Genomic DNA, 8959 nt, shown 5'->3' on the forward strand with positions numbered 1-8959 from the left:
GAGGCTCCAGCAATCACTGTAATCTACTGCCCACAATGGGCACTGCGGGATGTGCCTGTGCTATCTCCCAGCATTTTTTTAAGTAGCGACCCCGTAGCTCCAGCAAAGATCTGACATTGTTTATTCAACATACGCTGAACATGTGGGAGACAGGTTTGCCTGAGCGAAGTCACGGAGCATATCCTTTGGCCAAGCATGAGTGCCCACAGCAAATAGTGTCAGACAGGGAAAACAGTGAGCTGGCAGGGAGATAGCCCAGCCTGACCCCTGGGGTTAAAAAAACCAAAAAACAAAAAAACCTAAAAAAACAAACCACAGCAAAAAAGCCAAACAAACTGGACAGGTCGGTTTGCTTTAATAACAGAAACATGTACAGTCACCCCAGCTCATTGCCCCAGCTCCACAGAGACCAGCTGCCTTGGAGCAGCTTTCTAGGCTTTTGCAAGCCTTAAGTGTAAAGGGGTTGCAGGTTTTGATGTGGAGCAAAACAGTGGTGAAATCAGATTGGAGCCTGAATAATGAAAGAAAAAGTCTGCCTAAGAGAAATTCCCGGGAGCAAATTTTAAAAAAGCAGGAGACAGAGCTGGATCTGAATAAGTCAGAAGACATTACAGACATGTTGGACATGATATGCTGCATAAAATAGTGTGTGACAACAGGTCAGAAGCTTGGTGTGAGTTTGAGGGGTATATCTGTAATTGCCAGTTGTGCAAAAAGTCCCATGAAACACAGAGGAAAGTGAGATCATACACATCTGTCTGACCCTTCTATAGCCTCTCCACTTTCAGTTCAAATGCTTCCGGCCCCAGAGGGTTAGGGCAGTCTCTTACCAGTCTCTGTACCAGCTTCAGACGAATCCTCAATGTCAAAATCACATCACTTGTCATTTCTAGAGATGTATAGACAGGCACAGGAAATCTGGAAACTGTTGAAAAATCTGGAAAAATCCTGGAGATATTTTTTAATAAGTGGTGTCATTTATTGTTATAATCCATGACATTGGACAGATGTTATAAAACTTGTAGTGGTGAAAGAGCCTCAGCACCTGATGCCACCCTTAAGCCCAAGGGGAGAAGGTTACGAAGACATTTAGCTTGTAAGGTCTTGAACAGACAGGAGGCTTTGCTAGTTGAGACCTCCTGTCTGAGAGATCAGACAGCCACCTGTCACAGCAGATCACCACAGCCTCAAAAAATCATCCCTCTTCCTTAGGAAAGGGCAGCCACTGCAGTAACACTAGGATAGAACAGCACCTACACTGCAGATGTAGTAGGCAAGGCAAAGCCAAAACTGAAAGATCTCCCAGCATGAAACAGGAGAGCTGCAAACGAGCTGGGAGTGAACTGGAGGTCAAAACAGTGCAGGGTGTCCCAGGGGTCCTCCTGACTTAGCAGACTGTGAACAATTAAATAGGTATATTTTATTGTTGCTTGTTTCATGTTAATGTTGGCTGTTAGTTTGTGTTGTTTAGGTAATGAAGGTGTAACGAAAGGTAGGATGCTCTGGCACAAGGCAGCTGGACCTCTCTCTCTGGGATTGAGGAGTCCCTGTTATGCGTGTTACCTACTGAAACTATTTAAAGCTGTTCCCTGGCAGGCTCCTGGGCTGAGAAGCACGGCTACAGCATCAGCCACAGCTGTAATAGCTTTGGAAATAGCTTTTTTTCAATAAGGAGCTTATTTCACCTTTACAAGAAACGAAGGGCTTTTTGACTGTTGCTCAGCATGTGTTACCTGACACGCCAGGCATTCCCAGCAGCCATGAGGAGAGTCAGGCAGGCAGGAACTGCTCTGTGTACTGAGATGAACTTTCTCATTTTGCCAAGTCTTGGCAGACAGGTAAATTTTTTTAAGGTGATACTTGCTTCTAAATGCAACATATACCTCATTTTGCTGCAGTCTATCCACCTAGTGTGCTATGCTTGTGGGTACAAAGTTACCAGTACCAGCTAACGTGACTCAGAATTAACAAGAAAATATGTGTTTTTCTATCACAGAAAGAGTGGTTCACGTTAAAATATTTCAAAGTATTCTGCAGTTCTCTCAAAGTTTGAAGATCCCTGTTCCTTGCCTGCTTAAATGTAAAGAAGTGGAGCTTAATGATAGATTTCTACATAATTGAAAATGCTCAAACACAGGTAGAGAGACAAAGAGAGAGAAAGCTAACCGGAAGAAGTTTCTCAATATATGCAAGTCACTTGATTTTGGCCAACAGAACCTGGAGTTTCAAGCCATTTAGGCACTCTGGAAAATTCGTTCTGGATATGAAACAGGCTTACTTGGGCAGCTGCAGGTCTGTCAATTCTGTGCTGCATCCAACCCTCAGGAAAGAGAGGTCTCTCAGTGCCTGCAGTCAGTGTCCTTGGCAGCTTCCAGTCTTCATCTCCTTCCAACAGTAAATAAAAGCGTAATGAAACAAGAGCAGCCAATGCCAACGCCCAAAAGCTGATGTTGGAACGAGAAGCAAGCATGAGACCAGAGAAGCACAAGCAACATCTCCCCTCTCCTCCAAGTACTTTACAGCCTTTGCAGCCCAGACACATCCTGAGCCAGACTGGTTTTCTGTGTATTCAGTAGCTCTCAGGGGGTTTTCTCGTCCATGAATTCATTCAACCTTCTCTCAAGGCTGCACTGGTGATCAATGTTTTCTACGCAGCCAGTCACACTAAGGAAAAAGAGAATCAATATTCACTTTGGTCATGGCCTTTCCAATACTCGGCCATTCCCTTATGTGTCCTTGTGTTAACAACCCCATGTGAGGGATAGGAATGAGATCAGCAGCTGCCAGCAGGGTCCTGTGCCATAGATATTTCCAGATAATATTTTTTCTCTCTCTCTCTTAAGGACATGGAGTGCAGCTGACACTCCTGTCCTGTTATTACACCTTTTTCTGTACATATAATGCATCTGGCAAATACACATTAAAGTAAATGCGTAAGGAATAAATAAGGAAAAAAATCTCACAAATGAAACCAAAAAGCCAAATCAACACGAAAAGTGTGTTGCTGAGATTTTGTGCTATGAACATATATGTATGCTACTGTTTAGTAATATGCAGAAATTACAGATATGGCTTGAGCATTTTAAGGCTTTATGCTAGTTTCTCCCTCTGCAAAATAAAATTCTCAGTGGAGGAAGCATGACATGACAGAACTAAGAATTGTGATGATGGTGGTCATTATTATTGGCATTTTTCCTTTCATATTTTAATTTGACAGAATTAGCTAAACAGCTTTCCTAAAAGAATGAATCTGAACTTAATTCAGTTGAGATACTGAGTGAAAGAATTAATTGTTTTCTTCATTTTCTCTAGTAAAGAAAGGTCTCTGCATTACTTGTACATGCCATCAAATTAAAACGGTGTGAAGAAGTACCAGTTACTCAGCAATGAAATGTTATGGAGTAAATGGGAGGCAACTGTTAAAAATCCTCATCTGAGCAGCCAAGGAGAAAATTCCTTCATCACATATGCAGGTGACATAATCCTGGGAACACCCTTCCCACAGGTGTTGGCCTTCTTTGCAGATTCCCCAAGGAGAAATCTGCACATCATTTGCCAACATGGCTGTAGATTTATGTCTTTGTTTTCTTAGAAATATGAAACTTTGTATATTCATTGATTTTAAGTCTAGAATTAAACAATTACAATCAAGTAAGAGTACATTAGTCCTTATAAGCTTGCCACGAACTTCTAAGTTCTTCCCTCAAGTTCATATTTTCTGGCTGAACCGAAGCATGTCGTCTGCAATTAATAAAAAAAAAAAAATAAAGCATTGGTTTAAAGACATCAGGTATTAGAAAACTGTCAGACTCTGATTCCTGGTCTGAGTTGTCTGGTGGTTTCCATCATGTGGTTCATCAGTCCCTGGGCATCTGTGAACTACCCCATATTTGATCATGAAATGTGATTGAGGAAATTAAGTTCTTGGTCTCTACATAGTAATTGACCTGCGTAAAATGTCCTTGAAAACTTATATTTCCACTGAAAGAAGCTGAAGAATCTATAAATTCAAAAAATTACTTACCTAGTGTCTAAAATACCAGCACTAGACCCTTCAGAGAATGATGCAAGCAGTCTCATACTCTGCAATTATAAAGTAATGTGTCAGAAGGGGATATTATTCCTATCCCAACCTTTCACGAAGCCTGTTTATGCCCTGAAGCACAAGTTTATTTCACTTACTTTTTGAGACAATTTCTATTCCATGCTGTAACTCAGGGTGGCTTGTTGGAAAACACTAGATTAGTGGTCGGTTTTCTAAACACCAGCACAGCATCTGACATCCCTTTCTTCAGCATTATCCTTCAATAAATTACATAAATATACTGTATCATAGATACAGCAATTACTGTATGTCAAAAGAAGTAAAAATTAGCCCAGTCCTCATACTGATATCCCAGTCTTACCTGGAGAGGCAAATATGGGATGTGTCATGGTGGAAGCTGCCTCCAAAGGTACTAGGGACAAGAGGCTGAGTTGTGAGACACTTTCACTTCCACCTTGGTGGGACTGTTACCAGACACCTGTCTGGAGACCTCAGCAACTTTCCTATTCCTTCTTTATCTGAAGTCTGGTCACTTTTGGTCTCAATCCTTGTACTGGCATTTTTCACTGTTGTGAAAAACACCTCATCCTCCTCATGTCCTCAGTCTTGACAACATTAATAGGCATGCTGATGAGGAAGGCACGGGCCCAGACCTAGCCTTTGGGAAGGGAAAAAAAAATTAGAAATTAAACAGATTTTGAAGTAGGAAGCACTTTTCCCATGTTGAAGAGACACAACAGTTCCAAAATGAGAAGGCATATTTTAGTGATTAGTTGCAGTTAATCCTAAGAATGCTTTAGGCTTTGTAATAAGTCATACACAATATCCTCTCCTCCTTGGAGAAGTGAGATGTGGGGTTTCAGAGTGGAAGAACAAAAGCTTTACAAATGAGGTATTTGCAATAATTCCTCCACAGAAGCTATCTACACTACATAATACTTCCCCCTAAAACAAAAACCTGCCTTGAATAAAAAGAAGAAAATGACATTAGGAGAGACAAGGCATATCTAAAAACTGCATGTAAATAGAAGTTCATTAGGGGAGTATGCAAAGAAGCTTTTGGAAGGTAATTTTGCTACTAACTAGTTTTCCCAAAATGAAGTAAGGCTTTCAAAAGCATCAATGCTCTAAGTATTTCAAATTATCTACTCTACCTGATACTATCTCTTCTCACAGAGATTACAAAGCACTTAAATTTTTACCCACTTTGTTACAGAAATCCCCAAGGAAGGTTTCAATCCATTTGCAAGCACTGCTATGAGAAGATAGCAGATGTTTTCAAAACTTCCTCCAGCACATCTTGAGTTAAATCCTTTTTACAATATTGCCTCTGTATCATAAAGTTCTTTGTTCAGAAACTTACCACTGAGTCATGCAAAAAAACCCCACTGGACCAAAACTCAGTCTACAAAGGTCCAGCCAAGAAACAATATTTCCTGGCTCTTTGTACTTTTCTTTTTTCTAGCACCGAAATAGAAAAAGATTTTAAGTGCTCTACCGTTTCCAAGCATGAATGTGCTCCTATTACTCATAAAATTACTTTAATTTTAAAGTGAAATGGTGGGGGCTTATAGCTGAGATTGTTGATGATGTTTCAAGCGCCAGGCAAGCTCCGCCATGCTGGCGGTCAGAGATGGCCCAGCCATCGTTCAGAGGCATACACATCCCTCTATGACACCTCCCATTTTGTAGCAGTCCAAACACTCACTTTTATCTAGGTAAGCCCCCCTCTGGCACCCATAGGGGCATGTTATAGCAAAGGGTAATTAAGGAAGGTATTGTTCAGTTTCTGTCTCTCCCCACAGCAAGCGAGACCCACATTTTGGAGCGTGGAAATATGTACTTTGTAGGGACACAAAAGGGCTGGGACATCTTATCCCTCTCACAGTCCAGGTCAGCACTTAGCAGTGTAACTGTGTTTTATTCTGGCTTGCCACAGAGACACACCAGAATTCATCCACTTGCAGAATTTTCCAGCAAGATTGATCCTCATGGGAGCTAAAAGGGTTATGGATCAGGGCAGATGAGAGCTGGCCCAGCTTCAATCAAAACCATTTCTTGCTATGGTTTTGTACTGACATACAAGGGTTTTTCCTGCATTCTGCTTTGTGTGCTGAAGTTAGAACAACTCCAAATAAGAAAAAACTTAAAAAAAATAAATAAATAAATAAAGTAAAAAAAAAAAAAAAGAAAGAAAGAAAAAGAAGAAGAAGATAAAGAGGAGGAAACCTGTGTGGAAAAAAAAGGCCAAAGAATGAATCCTCCTATAAGCTCCTTTACAAGCACTGCTGCCTGCTGTGCTTTGAACACAAAGGTGAAAATCCTCTGGTAAAAATCCAGGCATTCTATGGACCAGAAGAGCTTTGCCTTTGGCTTTTGGTGTACCTAAGCTCCCAGGCAAGGTCACTACTTTGCTGTCTTACAGGCTCTGCAGCTTATTCATGCCTGCAAAGCTCCTCTGGGCCACAGCTGCTGCGTGAGGAACCCATGTGCCATCTTGAGCAGAGCGGGAGGAAAGGGACAGCAGAGAAGTTGACAGAAAATGATCTAGTGGAAGGTGTCCCTGCCCATGGCAGGGGGGTTGGAACAAGATGATCTGTAAAGTCCCTTCCAAGCCCAGACCTTCTATCATTCTATGAAAATACACCATTGCGGTAAAGTGGTCAAATGTCTGTATTATTGTGTTTGTCTGCTTCCTCTCCCAGTTGTATCTTGCTGCCTGCATGAATACATGGCTACATCAAGACTATCTGTGAAACTGATCAACAGCAGACCAGTAGAAAAGTTGACACAATTAGGGCTTCCTGGTGGCCTACCTTCAATGCAGCTGGCAGACATCTGAGAGAAAGTTGCTTACCAGCTGCTCTGGGGTTGGTACATGAACGAGTCTCTCAACTCAAAGCATGGCCTCAGGAAAGACCAGGAGCTTCTGAAAATGGCTGGGTTGTATTAATAACTGAGGGAATCACAGAGCTAGAGGGACAAATACACAAATCCCTTAAGATATGGCATCTATTCGACCTCTCACAGAAATGGTGTTGCACTCAGAGAGAAAGCAAAACATTTTTGGTGTTCTTCCAGCATTGCCTCTTGCATTTACTCCAGTACGCTATATTTGGTATGGTTGTTTCTGTAGGAGAGCTACTCTCTAACAACTGTCATCGCGTAGAAGCAGAAAATCTCCTGGGAGTTTAAGGCAGCTTTTATTTAGACCCACATTTTGTTATGATACCAAGTTTAGCCTCAGCTATGCTGCATACTGAAATCCCAGTGTCTGCGGCTGCTCACAGGATAAAGGGCCACATTTCTTTGGTTTCACTGCATTTCACAGTATCGCTGCCCGTGCAAAACTACTCCTGTTAATCCAGATTTTTGAGTGTCACTCAGATGTCTGGAGATGGAGAGAGAGTCTGGTGGCAAAGACAGCATGCAGTGTACACTGATGGGGACAAGTAACAACTACATAGTTGTCAGCTCAGAGCAAGTGATACTCGTCTTGCAGGTTTGATATTTGGGACAGAAGGCTGGAAGATCGATTTAAATTCTTTGATGTGCCATATCTTGCCGGTAAAGGTTTAAATGCTATTTCTGGCTGCCACATTGATTTTCATTACCATGGATCCCCTTTTTGAGGTGAAGACTTTCTCTCAAAGGAGTTTCCTAAATGTTTTTAGCTTGGGATGATGTTGTATTTTAAATTACAACACAAATACAAGTACATACATATGCACCAACTCATATTATCCGTAGGAGATCTGTGTATGGTACTGTGCAATTTTCGTTTTCCATCACAGAAGCATTTAAATTATGGATTTACTTAAAAAAAGAAAAAAAAGAAAGCAAAACATAATTCATCCAACATGCAGGTACAACACCCTGTCCTGTTTGCTCCTCTTCCATTCATCTGGAGATCCAGAGATATTAAGTGACACAAGACCTTTGAATCTGCCTCCTCAGAAACTTTGACAGTTCAGAACATGGTGCGTTCTCCATTATTATTCCAAAATATCAGCTTGCACACTCCAAAAGTATTTAAGAAATACTGATTTAATTGTACTCCCCCACATTTTTGCAACTGCCATCTTTTACTGTGAGTGTTAATATGCTGAGTGGGACAGTGGTGCTGCTTTGTTGCTGTAAAGAAAAGTCTTTCTCCTTTTGAATTCCAGGAATGGCTTCTTTCTGCTGTTTTAGCTGTTTCACATAACAATCCTTGCAATAAGAGAATTTGGCTCATCATGTAGATTTGTGTTCTTTATAACTGTAGAATAATAGCAGACAGTTTTCCCCCTGTGTCAGTGCTTTTATTCCAGTCAAGGTTGATAAAATATTTCTTGAAGAGAAACTTACAACTCAGCCTGCGTAAGAAACTGTGCTGCTGATGAGCACAAGTGTGGGGGTGATATTCTGGTGTAGTGCAGTCTCATCCCTGTACAAAGCCGCCCTCATGCAAACCTGGCCTAAGCTGGCACAGCCTAGGCAGGGGCTCTCCTGAAGCACAGGTCATCATACAGGCGTGTAGAATCCTCCTCTGCCTCCACTGCAGGGACAGAGGGAGGTGATGGCTTGTCCAGAGCAAAACAACACATCCCATCAGTAAACCCCTCAGCGGTGGTTGGGGTCAGATCTGTGAATTCATGTCAGTGCTGTGTGTCAGAGCAAGCCTGCAGGATGAGTCTGCTCTAATGGTGCTGGAGTGGTTTCAAAACTGGCCATTAAACCTCTCCTTCATGAGAATAAATAAGCGTATCTGCATGCACCCATGTACACATACACACACACTTTTTAGGCCTTGCCAGTACTTGGGGTTTGGGTGGTGGTGCTTGATAGGAGACCAGTGAAAGTTCTTACGGCTGAGATGAAAACCATGCATGATGTTACCTCTGGAAGAGCTGTTTGGAGAAGCCTGAGTGT

The 8959-nt window shown here is 41.8% G+C and overlaps 1 long non-coding RNA gene across 1 annotated transcript; it reads right to left on the reverse strand.

Moving 5' to 3' along the window:
- Positions 1–244: 244 nt before the first annotated feature.
- On the reverse strand, positions 245–4800 carry LOC126635873 (uncharacterized). The gene is made up of 3 exons (XR_007627819.1): positions 4183–4800; positions 4025–4083; positions 245–2664 (listed from the first exon to the last, which is right to left on the reverse strand). It is a non-coding gene; the product is annotated as an uncharacterized LOC126635873 (long non-coding RNA).
- Between the last annotated feature and the right edge of the window lie 4159 nt (positions 4801–8959).

Source organism: Myiozetetes cayanensis, unplaced genomic scaffold, assembly GCF_022539395.1.
Source record: "Myiozetetes cayanensis isolate MyiCay16 unplaced genomic scaffold, myiCay2020 scf1, whole genome shotgun sequence".
NCBI lineage: Eukaryota > Metazoa > Chordata > Aves > Passeriformes > Tyrannidae > Myiozetetes > Myiozetetes cayanensis.